The sequence below is a fragment of the Sinohyriopsis cumingii genome, chromosome 1 (assembly GCF_028554795.1).
Source record: "Sinohyriopsis cumingii isolate HCF-2022 chromosome 1, ASM2855479v2, whole genome shotgun sequence".
In the NCBI taxonomy this organism is placed as follows: Eukaryota; Metazoa; Mollusca; class Bivalvia; order Unionida; family Unionidae; genus Sinohyriopsis; species Sinohyriopsis cumingii.
The window spans coordinates 39,942,075-39,959,391 of NC_142961.1; the positions used below are offsets into that span (position 1 = coordinate 39,942,075).

General features: G+C 36.6%; 1 pseudogene across 1 annotated transcript; it reads right to left on the bottom strand.

The window, feature by feature from the left end:
• Window positions 1-12,030: 12,030 nt before the first annotated feature.
• Window positions 12,031-15,497, bottom strand: LOC149806752 (uncharacterized; annotated as a pseudogene). The gene is made up of 6 exons (XR_016421408.1): window positions 15,180-15,497; window positions 14,621-14,806; window positions 14,034-14,160; window positions 13,627-13,792; window positions 12,954-13,595; window positions 12,031-12,849 (listed from the first exon to the last, which is right to left on the bottom strand). The product of XR_016421408.1 is annotated as an uncharacterized LOC149806752 (transcript).
• Between the last annotated feature and the right edge of the window lie 1,820 nt (window positions 15,498-17,317).

Sequence of the window (17,317 nt, forward strand, 5' to 3'; positions counted from 1 at the left end):
ATGATTCGGCCACATTTTGTACACATGGCACATGTACTTTCGAATCTTTTCTTCGGCAGTAGACCCGTCCCCGTATACATACTCTGCTGAAAGGTCAAACCGAAAGGTCGTTCTAGTCTATCTTAATTTTATGTGCAAAAACAAATGATCAGCTGTATTTTCTTAATGCCAGAAACATATAAAATGCAAAATTAAATTTGTATTAAAAGGTTTTTATAACTAATAAAACGTTAAATATCATTCCGGTTATGAAATGTAATTAGAAAAGGGATTAAAGCTTAACTGATATCGAGAAAATCTTAAACCGTCGTAAAGATCTATCTCTAAATTTATGTCAGAAAGAAATTGCCTTCGTGTGCTACGAAAAGTACTGGAATCGTTCAGATGTTTGATAGAAAGATCTGCAAACAACGAACAATGAATGAGTCCGTTTGCAAGACGCAACATTTAATACCAAACGATTTCTTTATTCGTTCTGGTTTTCTCCAAAATAAGCTATTCTACGTAGTCTCAGATTTGCCTGTTTGTCATGTGACCGATATATATATATATATATATATATATATATATATATATATATATATATATATATATATATATATATATATATATATATATATATATATATATATATATATATATATATATATATATATATATATATATATATATATATATATATATATATATATATATATATATATATATATATATATATATATATATATATATATATATATATTCATTAATCCTTACACCACACGGACTGCTATATCTCTTCTATATTCACTTATAAGTGGAGCACAAGTGCAAACTGCAAAAGACACAGATGTGACGTTGCATATTGCGCTGGAAGATCTGGTTATATGCATTTTGTAAGGAATAATCAGTAGCACAAACCTTACATGACGGCATATCTGGATCTATGATATTTACAGTTGGACTCGCCTTATTAGCCAATACTGACCACACTCCAACTCCCTTTGATACTGATTTATAGAAAATCTCGGAAGAAAGTAAACTCTATATTAAGCTATTCCATAAACAAACCAATTATACCGATCAATCAAATACAGTTAGCCACAAAGGCCGGACAAGTGCGACATAAAATTTTGAATTATCGCCAATTATAGACGAGATGTGAATTATGGCGTGCAAGATAGACACGCTAGGGTAATCGACTTTCCATTAGAAGCCCAGTGCTGTTCGATCTCCGATCTAGCTAGACTTTCATAGTCTTCGCATTATCTTCTGCTTAATTAATTGCGGCATGCTACCTGCTGTAGAAAAAAATCGATGCAATTGACTTCAAAAACGGAAAATTGAGAAAATCAAACGCAAATATTTGTCAATTACATATCTTCAGGAAGGAAGGAAAATGAGCATTTAACCTGGTGCGGAACGCATTGAAAAACTGCTAGCTCCTTTGTTATCACAGAATGCGTGACTTATTACTCAGTAAGAACGGTGAAAAACTAAAAAAGAAAAATAAACAAACAAACAAAGAACAAAAATCGAAAAACAAACCGCAAAACAAAACAGCAGTCTGAGTTTTAAGAGAGTGATTGTCTGTCTTCGAAGGAAGTGGGTAACTGAAAAAATATATGTACTTACATCTTTATAGTTTGAATCAAACCAAGATGGTTGGTCGATATGTAATTCAAACACATCTGTTTTTACATGTGAACAAGGACAATTACAGAGATTGAACTATGTGAGAATACCAAGGCATCTTTAAGCTCTAGTCTACAGCGTATCGAGTCTCTAGTCGACGGTGTCTTCAACCCCTGGTCTACGGTGTCTTCAACATCTAGTCTGAGGTGTCTTCAACATCTAGTCCACAGCGTCTTTAACCTCCGATTTACGGCGTCTTCAATCTGTAGTCTACTGTTTATTTAACCTCTAGTCTATGGCGTATTTTACATTTAGTCCACAGCGTCTTTAACCTCTGTTCTACGGCTACTTTAACCTCTAGCCTACTGTGTCTTTATCATCTAGTTTACAAGGTCTTTAACCTATAGTTCGCGCTTTATTTAGCCTCTAGTCCACAGCGTCTTTAGCACCCTGTTCTTTAACCTCTAGCTTATGGCGTTAACCTCTAGTCCACAGCGTATGTAATCTCTGGTCTACGGCGTCTTCAATCTCTAGTCTGTTGTGTTTTTAACCTCTAGTTTACGGCGTCTTAATCCTCTAGTTTACAGCGTCTTTAACATCCCGTCTACAGCGTCTTTAACCTCTAGGCGATAAAGTTGTTGTTGTTGTTGTGGGGTTTAACGCCATTTTTCAGCACACGATAGGCTATACATGGCGGCCAGTATTAATGGTGGAGGAAGAACCCTAGAAAACCCCGGGAAGAACCACCGACCCACGAGAAGCTACTGGCAAGCTTTCTCACATACCCACATTGGCCGAATCCTAGACTCGAACCCACGCAGACAGAGGTGATCCGTAAAGGAGAGCGCTTTAGACCACTCGGCCACTCGGGGCCTCAGGCGATAAAGTATTTAACCTCAAGTCAATAGCATCTTTAATCTCTAGTCCACACAATCTTTAACCTCTCGTATACAGTACCTTTATAAGTTCAGTGCAAAACGATGTTGCTGTTTCATACAAGGCGTGTCATTGAACATTATGATAACATTTATTTCGATTTTAAGGAGCCCGGAAGAAGTTTAAATTTTATCATAAATTTAGTTTCGTATCTGTTGACACTAAGTATCTGGATAAAAATGATACCTGTAGCTTCATCAGCATGATATTAATTTATTATTAATTTATTATAGATGAATGTTGTAGTAATTAACATCCAAAGCAGTTTGAATATAATTTTAACTGATTTGTCCAGGTTGTGTGAGACTACATAAATAATACATTTCTCGTTATTTCTGGTGCTGGCTGTCGTCGTTGAAGTTCGTGTTATTAACCTTCATCAGTGACTGAGGATAAAATCTGAGCTTATTTGACTATCGTCATGGTTTTATTTTATGTTTACTTAAATTTGAGTTCAAGATGTAGCATTGGTTACGACCTTAGAATGTTTTGGAAGCAAATTTGTTGACAATATTTGAAGGAATTTTCCATTTTATACGATCCACATTTTGGGCATTTTGTTGTGTCATAGGAAATGGTGACAGTCTGTATATAAAGGGCTAGGAAAACAATTTGTCATTCCTGTTTAATATCAGTCTTTGAGAAATATGACGAGAGTTTATAGTTGTGTTCAGTTTTATTCTGAGAGGAATTATTTATTTACATTATTCATTGGAGTTACTAAGTGCTCACTGACCTTGTGGACTTGGACATCATTTTGGGATTATTGGGGAATCATTCAAGGACAGTTTGGATTATATCATTGTGATACAAAAAGACATTCAGAACTATTGGAATTCATTCGAAACATTCAATGCTTTTGGACTTTGATATACCATTTAAGATTATTTTGGATTAAATTCACAATAATGTAAGTTACTTTTAATTTTCACTTTGTAACTTAGAGAATTAAATTATTTGTTGGTTTTATTAAACTTGCTTGTTTTGCTTGTTTGCTTATCTCTGTTACATAATGTCAGACCACAGAGTCGAAACGCTTTGCCGAGCGAAAAAGAACTTTCCAATTTAGCTCATGTGTGTGTGTGTGTGTGTGTGTGTGTGTGTGTGTTTCCATGTGTGTGTCCATGGGTCCCTTTCATGATTTTTATAGAAAGAGCTTTCCTATTATAAATATTTAAAAATGTTATGTAAATGAATTGAACTCGTGATAGCCGCCTTTTGTATTCATGTGTTTTTTTTATTTGCTACAAACGCTCCTTGCCCTATGCATATCCATTTGAGTCAAGTCTTGACAAAGCCACATCTTTCCGGCCATTACTAGACATATTCGTTGACCAAAGGGACACGCTTTCTTCCAGACATTTACGTCTGGCTGAGATGTGTCCAGATGCGAGGCCGTGGTGCAGATTTTCTTGGATTTTTTTTTAATGTTCGAGCTTGTCGTCAAAATAGCAAATTTCAGATATGCAGTAGGAACCAGCAGGGTCGTAGAGAGCGATCACGGACCCTGGGGTAAGAAACACCCGGCCCTCTCCTAGTTCTTATTCAAAGAAACTTTTTCTTTTATAAAATTAAAAAGTGTTGTTCGACCTGGGCCCCTTTACGGGCCTGGTCTCCGGGGATATATCCCCGGTTTACCCCACGCCCACGCCCCCACCCATGTCGGCCCTGGAGGCTAGTCGCTAAGATCAGTGTCGGGACTCTATATGAAACTTGCGAGTCAATATAACACCTTTTCTTGATTTTAAGACGTATTTATTTTTTCGCCTACGAAGATGAGTGGGTATTTAGAATTATGCTTTTTCTTTCATGTGTTAGTTCGTACAATTGGTAATTCGCTTGCTAGTTCGTTAATAATCATAATCTTAGACTTCATTTCCCGTAGGCTTACGGGTGCAGGCCAAAGAGAATTGCTCAGCCATAGGAAAAATATATCTCACTATGATTTAATTTTTACGCTGGAGTGACTTTCGTATTTTCAGATATTCGTTCGATACGTCATCAGTATATTGGATCATATTTCATATATACTCATGAAAAATGGTATTTGGACGTATCTCAATGTGAGTAGCCCAAACATATTAAAGGTAGGTCGCTGTTACCTAATTTTAATACTTTCTGCTATCTGGTATTAGACCCATACTATTTTGGAACTATTTCTACTATTAAAATTAGTATGTAACTGAGTTTTAAACATAGTAACTAAACCGTGCTCAGGCTGTGTTCGTGTCCTAAATTTGACGCTTGAAAGTTTATTGTATTTTCAGATATTCGTTTGTTTCATCCAGAATATCATTGCCACCATTTCACCTAGAGTCGTTCTTAATAGAATGTTGATTCATCGTGAGAATAGTAACTGAATCATATCCAAACTTGGTCACAGTGACATAATTTTTACAGGTGATTGGCTTTTGTTACTAAGACCCATTTTCACGCTGGTCTTTTGAGCTATCATTTATTATTTACTCCATATCTTAGGCTGTATTTCACTCAAGAAGATTGACATGTTGATGCATCTTTAGGAGTGTGACATGTTGATGCATCTTTAGGAGTGTAAGTCAACTTTATAAAAAAAAAAACTCCTAGAAAAGTGTTCGTAACCTACTCTTTCACATGCAATGATTACATCTCCTCAAACTTTGCTTTCGTCATAGACTGATAATATTTGATGTGGTAATGATTAACATACTGTTTAAAGATTTCGTTCTTCCACATGGTTGCTTAGTCGTTAGATTACACTGATCAGTTGTCTTTATAGACCAAAGTAATTAAAGAACTTTATTTGGTTACAGGTAACTAATTGTTTTATGAGTTACGAAACCATCTTATGTGTGGTGTATATTAGATACCGTATTTAAACCAAAGAAGATCGCTGATTGGCTGAAAATAAGTGTCGGAGAAATGAAAAAAGAAAAAGAAAAAAAAATAATGTGATTTTCAGAAGGCTTCAGTATAATACCTCTTTCATTTTATCGATATCGCGCACAGATATTGCTGGATGAAAAAAGGAATATCTCAATGGGCAGGACTTTTATAATTGGCACCGTGATGAGGATCTTTCTTAAAAACGAGGCTCGCAGCATATCGTTTTCACTTTATTAAAAGTTTCCTCTTGGATACATCGTTTATAGGATGTAAAAATGTTTGGTTGATCTTACCAAGAAAGTGTAGTAATTTGTCCAGATATTGGCATTACGATCTGTGGGTACTTAATCAGTGGTGTGTGCCCTATACATCACACAGTATTGACTTTGGTCGTTCTTCATGTCACAGGTTCGTGTGGATGAAATCATGAAAAAACAATTTTTGGAGAATTATGGCAGTTTAGTTCAGAGGAGGTTAGCTTGCATGATTAAGAACGCAAAGTCGACAGCATCAAGTGCAATAACACCAATAAAACGGAGAAAACAAATGAGAGAAAGCAAAAAAGCTGATTGAAGTCAATATATTAGAAATTTTCCAGCAAGGGGAAAAGAGAAAGGGACATGGATAAAGAGCCAAACGCTTGATTACCATCCCCAATGGAATTTTGGACGAAATGTCGAAAACGGGAACAAAAAATATATAACTAGTGATATGTGGAAGAAAGTTTTCGTAATTGAAGACAAATGATTGCAATGACCATGACAATATTTAACTGAAGGAAAAACAAAATCAGAAATGACATTTATAATATAGGTCGAAAGAAAGAAGCATAATATAATAATGGAAAAATGTATTGACATGCGTCAGTAGGGTGACCTCGAAGATTGTTCCTCTCACCCTCACCCACAAATATCCCCCATTTTATCCTGAAATAATGATGACAAGCGATTTGCATTTAAACGTGTTGAGTGGGGTTGGGGTTTTAGGTGGGGTATGGTAAATTTGTTTTTGAATATGATCAAATATATAAAACGTCGGGAGCAAATTTTGCAGTAAAAATCATTCGAGTGTGCTCTGGATGGAATGTAGGGACCCAGATCTGCCGGTGCATTATGTATAGATTTTTGTTGTTCTAGGGTTTAGCGCCATTTTTCAGCGCAAGATAGGTTATACATGACGGCCAGTATAAATGGGAGAGGAAGAACCCGGGAGAGAACCATCATCCCACGAGAAGCTACTGGTAAACTTTCTCACATACCCACATTGGTAGAACCTGAGACTCGAGCACACGAAGACAATTGTTGTTGTTGTGGGGTTTAACGCCATTTTTCAGCACAAGATAGGCTATACATGGCGGCCAGTATTAATGGTGGAGGAAGAACCCGGGAAAACCCCGGAATGAACCACCGACCCACGAGAAGCTACTGGCAAGCAATCTCACATACCTACATAGGCCGAACCCGAGACTCGAACCCACGCAGACAGAGGTGAGATGGCAGTGATCCGTAACGGTGAGCGCTTTAGACCACTCAACCACTCGGGGCCCCTCCACGAAGACAGAGGTAGGTTGGCAATGATCCGTAACGGTGAGCGCTTTAGACCACTAGGCCACTCAGGGCCCCCATTATGTGCCGGTAGATCCGGGTCAGTGCAGTTTCTTAGGTGTACTCAGTTGATCAAACAATATAAACTTTGATCTGCCGGCGCATTAGGCGACGATATACAAGGGTCTTTGTTCTTTGCACTGGACTCAATTTATAAGCGAGCACATAAGGTAATACTATATGCAAGGAAACGGTAAATTCAAACAGAATAAACGCCGTCTCTTACTTCATGCTAATACAGCTTTCTTAATGTAAAAACCCTCTTCCACCTCCTGCTGTAAGACTTTTTGTTAATGACAAAACCTATTTTCATAATAAAACTGTATTGATTTTTATCCCTAACAAAATGGTATTAAAAGGAGGGAAACTCCAGAATGAAAGCAAATAATTAAGAATCCATTAAAACCCAATATAAATGTTTCAATGGAAATTTAAAACTGAAAGTTTTCATCTTGGAGGTCAAGAAACATAAGATGAGGTTTTGTTCTAATAACGCAGGGACGTAAGTCTGTGCAGTTGTTGTTGTTTCAAGTTTAACGCGATTTCTCGGCGCAAGATAGGCGGCCAGTGTAACTGGTGGAGGAAGAACCCGGGCAAGCCCTGGTAAGGACCACCTGGAAGCTACTGGCAAGCTTCCTCATGCACCCACATTGGTCGAGCTAAAGACTCGAACCCACACAAACAGAGGTGAGCTGGCAGTGATCGATAAAGGCGAGCGCTTTAGACCAATCGGCCATTCGGGCCACCTTTGCGGATAAAGAGATTATAGAATCCACAGAACACAGAACAAATATTGTGGTGATACGAAAGTGTTGCAGTCGTAACCACGAACCAGAAACGAACTGAAATATTTGAATCGATTTTGACGATGGGTTGATATAAGACAAGCATGGACTTGACTATGCTACCGATACAATATTCAAAGTAAAGCAATAATCACACAAAATAAAATGAAGCTTCTAAATTAAATATGTTATTAATTAGTTTGACGAATAATGTTATTTTCATGTATTGATATGATTTGATAAACTAATGCAATCAGAGTTTTCTTTAGTGATCTTTGTCTTAAATCGTACATTCATTTGTAGCCAACAGAGGTGAGTCGGTGTGGAAATGTACACTCAAAGGGTAAAAAAGAACTTTGAAGATTTTGTTTCATTCTTGATTGCTTAATAGCTGAGTGCGTATTACTGATTATCGATTGTTGAGAGTGGGTTGATAACCTTTTAAATAGAATCAATTGCCTATTGTACTATTGTACTGGATTTTAATTTTCAAAGATAATTGACAAATCAAAACAAACATTTCGTTGAAGCTTTAAATATTGCATTCGCGAGAAAAGGACCTGTTCGTTATAATATTTGCCTAAAAAAAACTATCCCAACAAATCTTAAGTGTATTACATCATTGTTTATTCACTCAAGAACTATTTGTCCTGACACAAACGTATTCACGACCTTTTAAATCGTTTTTCAATCGTTGCTTTAAGAATGAAGGGAAAACAAAACACACATCAAATCATGTTATAATTAAGACGAATAATATTGGCGATTTGTACCTGTAAATGAAAGGTAAAAGGTTAATGACATTTTGCTTTCAAGGGGAATTATTCATGTATTCATCTGCAAGGAGTTATACCTTTCATATGTTGTCTCTCTTGGACAAACACATTAACAGTGTTACCATTGAGTTTTGAGGACGGACAATCTGGGTCTTTGCAGTTTGTAAGGAGTAATCAGCAAAACAAAAAAAAAATAAAAAAAAATAGACCCGGATCTGCAGCCGCTTAATGTGACGGCAGATCAGGGTCTACGTTGTTTGCAAATGGACTTTACTTCAAAGCGAGCATGTACGATTGCCAATTTTTGTGGCTATCATGGTAGATACAAACCAACAAATAATAAATCTTCTATGAAGAAAACAGAACGCTATCCCCATTTCACGAAGTTAAGTAACGACGAATACATCAATTAGTTCGCAAAACCAAGAAAGCTGATGCTTACAAAAACATAATTGTAATATGTTGACCATTGCAGTTATTACGTTCATGATGAAAAATTCCAGTATTTTATACTCTAGTGAAAGTTGTTTTTTAGGAAGAGTTTCTAAAGACACTCATTTGCTCACGTATCAAAGGTTGTTTAGGTTAGGTGGACGATTCAAATATTTTGACATAAAATATTTTACAAGAGTTCTGTCATTTGACCAAAAGATCGTACAATGTTGGCGTGTTTCCTGACAAAATACTTTATATATAAAAATGTTTATACAGCACATATCTGTGATATAATAATGCGACTATTTTGTGTCGAATAAAGGAAGGAAAATAATCTGTTAATGCGATTCACTTATGGAGACCATGGCTAAACCAGAGTTTGTGATCATTTGAACTATCGCTGCAAATTGTGTCCTGGATTGTAATGTAATGTGTATATGTGAGTAACATGTTATGTTTATAAGGAGTATAAATATTGGATGGTTGTCCATGCAGCAGTATTGCTTCAACGTGAAACATCTCTAAAGATATCCTGACATCGTGGAACTTAAACAGGAAAACTGTGACACGCATCGAAAGATACCATGACGTTTATGAACGTAATTAGGGAAATTGAGCAAAGTCTATAAACGTAAAACAAGGATATTTTTGAAATTTTCCTTAGGATACCATGACGTAGTGGAAGGTAAAATTGTGAAATTTGTCTAAAGATACCATGACGTAGTGGAACTTAAACAGTGAAACTGACATTTTTCTGAAGATACGATAACGTTATGGAACGTAAATAGGGAAATTGCGACATTTCTCTAACGATACCATGACGTTGTGGAACGTAAACAGGCAAGTTTTGACACGTATCTAAAGATACCATGATGTCGTTGAACGTAAACAGGAAAATCGTGACACGTATCTATAGATACAATGACGTCGTGGAGCGTAAAAAGGAAACTTCTGATATTGTTATTTGCTAGATACATATTGTTGAGTATGTGTGTGTTCGTGCGACGAATTTTTATGTTCTTCCTTGGAAGTCTAAGGATTAAAACGGTTTAAAATAACTAAATTCTTAATCGATAAATGCTCACATGACATATCCAAAAATGTTATTGTCTTTTATAGAAGTTCTTTTGTATCTAGATGTAAATTTCCTCTTTCATCAGAAATCAAAAGCTTTTAAGTGTGTTTTTTATATTGGCATCTACACAAGGCTGGTTTACTGATTCAATTTTTCTATGGATATACAACTGAAGAATGTATAAAATAACAGTGTATCACTTTGACGTATTTTGAGAGAACTTGGTATTTTGCTCTTTCACTTCCTCTTGTGGGATATAAGTAGATTTGGCGTGGGTGTTATTTAGGTAGCCCTTGCATTGTATACATTGTACCCTTCCTACTACCCGTACACAAATTGTTTTGTTGATACATTAAATAGGCACGTAAATAACGAATGTGATATCAGTCTATCACATTTGAACATTCGGATACTCTGATGCGTTTCCTCAAACCCAGCAAATTTCGCAAAGTTACAGTATTATGTGCTGATTCTGCGAAACAAGGGCACACAATTTAAGAATGTTTTATGACAGTCTGTCACATTTTAGCATTTTGAGATGAGTTCAAAGCAAATGTTCTAGTATCAGTTTGATTTTCAAAATTACGAGTGTAAAATTATTTTTGATACTTTTCCCCATTCGCTGTTACTCATAGGGTTAAACAATAAGAGAATATTGCAGTTGCTTGTATAAGCCTTGTATTTTTAAAGACTTTTTTGTCTTCTGATATGAAATAAAAGGGAATTTAAGCTAGGAAGGCGACTGAAAACTGCTTACAATGCTATGTTCGTGACTTGGGAAAGATTTTGGATGGTTCCTCATGAGTAATAAGACGTAAATGTGTAGCTTCTCTTTAAGATACCATGCCCTCTGTAGCGAAAGATAAACGTGAAACATGTGACATTATCTCATTGGTAAATATCTGTTGTAATACTATTATATACACAGATTTTAATTTATATATTCAAATAATAATTACAGATGCGACAATTCCCTTGTTTTGATGCACTCTAGCGGGCCAGTGAATAGAGCGATTTAAAACTAAACAAATAAATAAAAAACAATCTTCTTTATCAAGCTTGGCACAGTCAGATTTGACAGTTGGCATTTTTCAGCGCCTAACGTAATTATTTATGAGAAGTATTTTAAGACCTTTATCCCACGTCATGCCTAGGGGATAAACACGTAGGCGCATAGGATTTGCCAGATATATTCGGAACATTCTAATTTTTTATGTTTAGGTGTAAATTAAGCTTTTAAGTCTGGTATGATTGTTGATTGTGAACCGTCTATTTTCACAAGCCCTATTCACATTTTGATCGGCAAAGGTTATTCTCCTGAGTTTCGCATTTTTGCAAAGGGTTAAAAAGGTAAAGTAAAGATATCGCTCCGATTTTGTATACAAGTAATCAATCTCATGAAGAGTAATCCTTGTAAAGAAGAGAAAAATAGGTTTAAAAAGCTAAAATTTTATTTTTTGGATAGCGGAAGGAAGGGATTGGTTTGGGTACACAATAAGGCCTTTCTTCTGATGTGCGTCCCGTAGAAAATACTAGATTTGCTTGTGAGATCATTTTGTCAACTTCAAAGAGGAATTATAAGAATAAAAAAACAACACAATCCGGTAACTTTGTTTGCCAATATTTTAATATTTCATAGGCGCACTTTCAAAAAATAGTAATGTAAATGTTATGAAATTCCATTTCTAGAATTCAAAATGAGGCAAAGTTTAGTGCAATCTGTGCTATTTCAAGTATATTTCCCCAGCACGCAGAATATGTCATGTTTGTCAGTTATTTGTTCAGGTAGCACATAAGTTTTCCTTACAATGATCGAAACTAAATATCAGACTGAACTACACGGGTCGCCTTCGTTCTCTTTGATTTTAGTACATGGTTGGTTTCTAACGTGTCTTATAACACATTAGTTGTATCGTGTTCTGGAAACGGGACGTGCCTTCTAAATGACATGAAGTATATTGATATATTCTACGAGACGCACATCAGAAGCAAGGTCTTTGTGTATACCAATCCATTCCTTACTTACAACCTGGAGTGCCCTGGGCTGTACTGGAACCGCTATCCTTGAATTACGAGTACAGATCTCTTACCAGCTGTAATTGCCTCTAATTTCACCCTGAGAATGCATACTTGTTTCACAATTTATAAGGACAAGACTTGTCATTTGACTATCTCTGACGAAACATTATATGATGACGCTGCACAGATATCTCACAATTTCATTTGTGGCTTCACGACGCCATTAGGCGGTCTGTAACAGGATGAAGCCGGGTGAGCGAAGATAGAAGAGAATGCGAATGAGATCTATATTTATCAGGCAAAATAACGAACATGTAAACTCTGTTGCTAACAACCATACTTCAATCTCGCACAAACTAGTTCTATTTAAAGGCATAAACTACACATGCACATAAATATAATATTATTGACGCATACAATTTCTACAGAAACCTTTTTTACGCATTAACTGGCGCGTATATTACTTTCATGGACTTCAGTGAACAAATGTGGAAATGTTAAAAACTAATTTTCCTTAAGCGGGGACAGTACCACTTTCCCCTTAGATTTCGGCGCACATTTACACATGCATAATGGAACCACTGGAATGCGCAGTCATCGTTGTCACATTTTATCATTATTCCAAATTCTTGCTGATCACATATGCAATATGTGGCCACATTATCATTGTCAACAGCATCAATAATACGATTTTCAAGTTCCCGAGTCACAATTTCTGGTAGAACAAATGACATAAAAAACTATCTGCATGCCATCACCAACTTCTGGCTGAATGCCGAGTCACACTTTACTCTAGTGATGCAAAGTTCCTTGCTGGTAAACAAACAAAGTCACGATATTGTACTTCATGGATATGCATCTGAAATTGCACTTGTGTGAAATACCTATGTGTTGTTTGTAGTGTCAAGTCCTGTCAAGCAAAACTCTTTATCACTTTGTGCAGCATCTGCCACTGATGACTCCCTGTGTTTGTAGGGGCACTTAATTTCAATGACCCCCTTTCCACAACATTTACGTTTGGTAAGGCCATCGCTTGAGACACCCAAAAGTGAGTTCTCTTCGCTAATCAGGAACCCTGTCAATCGGGCCTCAAACTCTGTATGTTGACTGCTCATGGTACTAATGAACAAATTCTTTGCCTTTTCTTCATTACTTAATCCCCATTTTACAGCCGGCTTTCTGCTAAGGTCAAATTTAGAATAACCCATTATATTTTTAACTAGGGTGTCCGGCAAAGTGTCTGTTCTTCTAACTAGGACATCGTGGGCTTTTGTTCCCGTAATCCGACCTTGCCTGTGTCTATACCACAGTGGGCACACTGTCTGTGATCTCGTCATTTCTTCCAAATTTAAGACTTGCTCTTTTGAGCAGGAGTAAGTACTCCCAATCTTGTCAAACATCAGCCGTTTATCCTTTGCTTGAAGGCCTGTAAATATCTCATCAGTCAGTGAAACTAAAAGTGGTGGAAATGCTTGCTTCGTCTCAACTGCAGATTCAGTGTCCAGCTCTCCATCTAGAGGTGGGATACAGGGGAAAAAAAGCAGCATATGGACATGCAGCCTTTAGTGATTTTAATGTCTCTATTGATGGCATCTGGTTATTTCGACTTGGTATAATGGAGTCCACTGGTTTAATCCGATAACCAACCAAACTTTGGAACTCATCAACTGTCATGGGTTCCATCTAAAACAGAGAAAAGACTTGCAATATTCTTTTAAAGTAGCAGCACAGATAAAAATAAAAAGGTGTTAAAAAGGTATCCAATACAATTCCTTCCTATTCTTAATTTGTACAAAAATGAACTGATTCATTGGTTGGGAAGTAACATAGACATACTTTGACTTAATCCGATTAATTTCTTTTTCGTAAAATAAATATTTATTAGCTGGCACTTTGCTGGAGACACTTGAACTATAATATTTACCTCATCACGAAATCTTTTGTTCCACTTGCACGCTTGACTAGTGGATGATGTTTGTGTCATGCCAAGTCGAACTCCAATTTCCACCTTGAAAAGAACAGAAGTCACATGGCTGCATATCTCTCCAAGCCTACAATAGAAACCCAATGATTTTAGACAATGTTTATATTCTAATAATTCTTCACATGTTAATTTTACTTCTAAGTAAGAAAGCACGGTTAAATAATTTCTAATTTGAATAGTTCTGTCATCTTTGTGTATTTCTCATGCTCAATTGGTTGGACTTGAGTGTGTTAAATCATTAATTCTCAATCCCACATTGTCCAAATTTTATAAATAAAACGATTTCACAACAAATAAGAAGTGGTGGGAATTCAATGCATTAGAAACTATAGCCATTTCCTTATATATGCAGTTTATTGGAGCATTTAAAAATAACAATGTTTATGTTTACATGTATCATACTTTTAAATTATTCTTTCCAACTTCAAATTTAAGTACAATATGGTATGGAATGTACTATTTTTTCACCAGATGCATATATACAAATTTAACAATTATTGGCTAAGCATGAAGCAACGAATGATTACCCAGCCATGCAAGTGCAATGTGCACAATGGACTGTAGCTTCCTTCTTTCTCAGACACACCCAAGGGTGGTGCGGCTTGTCTTTCATTCTCTGAGACGGTGTCACCTTAGCAGAAAGGAAGCAGACAGGGCTGTCCTCTTCAATAGAATGGTAATACATCTCCTTCACATGCCCACTGACAACATAACTGAAAAACAAATGACGTACAGCCAGCAATGGTTCTTCAGAAATGCAAATAATTGTGTTCATGTAGTAAAACATGGAGAATTGCGATTTAATGCATATGTCTGCCGTGCATCATATAACTTTAGTTTAATTAAAATTTACTTTTAAATGGACAATTTGCTCAATATTATTAGATATGTGGGAAAGTTAATATGCTCATATACAAATATTAGTTGATGCAAACACTACTGTACCATTTCGATCCACACACCATCCCCCGTCAAACCTACAGCAAAGTTTTTTTTACACGTCTGGTTTCCTTTCATGTATTTAAAAAAATACCTATATACTATAGTTTCTCCTATGGATAAAAATATATTGTTTTGTAAGCTTACCTGTACGCATCAAGGGATTTAAAAGACTTCATCTTCTCGGCGGAGTAAAATGATGGTGTGTCAACCAGGAAGCAGTAAATATCGCCAAATATCAAGTCTGGCCAAATGCAAGGATCCGATGTCCATCCTAATTTAAGATTATATGGATCCGGCAGACTCTTATAATCTTTAATGCTATTTAATTTTTGCATATAGCGAGCACGCGCTTCGTTTGGTAAGCCATTTGCATAAGTTGATCGATCGTCTTCCTTCGCCGCCATAGTGGTTCTGCCAACCAGAGCTCTGCGCAAGCTTAGTTGTGACGTCATACAAGGAATCTCCGATATTCCCTTTTCTCAAAAATAGATCAATATACTTCATATAATAGAGGCATAATTCATTAACAAGTGAACATATAAGTAGCTTGTCAACAAACATGACAAATGCACAAAGAGTGCATGGACGGGTTTGATAAATATATATATTGTCAAGAGATATAATCAATGTACATAGAGTTCATAAACAGTTTTAACAGATTGAATAGCTCATCAACAAGAGTGATGTTGCATTTGATTGTCATACAAATAACGACACAGAAGTTCACGTAAAAACCCCAGATATTCTGCTTCCCAACAAATATAATGCTGCTATTCCTTTAAATCCGCACGACGATCACAAATTATCCCTGTCCACCATTCACGATGAATCTATGAGGAATGCTTCCATGTATCTCACCCTTCCCGGCCTGTTGAAGGATTCCTCCGGAGCATCGCTACTGCGCAGATCCGTTAAACATTCGGTAACGTCACCGAAGTTACCATGAACAACAATATGCGAGTTCAAACAACGTCACTAAACTGAGTTAAACAAGTTCCTTGAACAGCAAAAATACAAGAACTGAACTTTGTAATATACGAGTCATGCATCAAAACGTGTTTAAGTACGAACGCTGTGACCTATATTACGCATGCGTGCAAATAAAATACATGTAACTTTGTTATACATTCAACTGTTTTTCTGTAAGAACGAGTATATAAGATTACGAATGTAACAACCATTATCGTACATAAATCTATCTACGACAATACTAATCGTACTAGATAAAAAAATCTTGAAATTTCTCCTTGCTTGCTACGTTTGTGTCATACCCGAACAGTCTTTATTCCATATGACAGCAATACAGAGGATAGATTGAAAGAATAGTATTTACACTTTCACACCTATAGAATCGAAGATTACTTCTGTTAAGTGGACAAATCCCGAGCGAAATTCCATGAAGATACAGAAAAATAGCTCTTTAAATACCATGACCTGTTCACACCCACTGCCCGAGAACACGAGGGCCTCGACCCACCCATCATGATTGCCAAACTTTACGCGTGCTGCAGTAAATAAACAAAAGCCACTATTTTGCAATCGCCTTGACTAAAACCAGACACAACAGATACCGCTGTACGCGTCATCGAAACCCAGTCTATATTTATGTTCGAGAGGGTATTTTCGTGCACATAATTCCGACACGTGGTATTTGCTTAAACAGTCTATTGTCGCTTCTTTTTAGGTTTTACCAACTTCATCTCATAACCTTATGTTATGCAGCCAGTGCTATATGTTTTTGGCTAATGCCAGCGCGGAAGGTTCGAAGTGGAAGCGTTTCCATGAAACTTTCCCCTATCTCTACAAACTTATCTGGAGATGATTTTCGGTCAGGACAGAATGCCCCGATATGTTCCGAATAAACGAAGGAAATGCATCACACATTACCATGTAGCTCTTTCCAAATAACTTGTCTCCTTGATGTTGGCTACGACTGTTGTTGCTGGTGAGGACTTGGTAAAAGTGAGGACATAGGTATCGACAGACTGGTCAGCAGAAAGCATGAGTTTATTAGAGAACTGTCTCCCCAAAAGTGTGTGTGTGTGTGTGTGTGTGATTAGGATTTGTAACGTAGTTTTGACAATTTTTCAGTCATATCGCTACGATGTATACAGTGTGGCAGTTTATAGTGATGTCTAGCACTGGGTCATCATGACGCAGACATGTAGCATGATGTCCCCCCCCCCCCACATTATCCTGAAACCAGGCTGACCAGTCCTAACACTAACCTCTTAATGCTAAGCGAGGCAGCTGTTAGTACCATTTTTGTAGGTCTTTGTTAT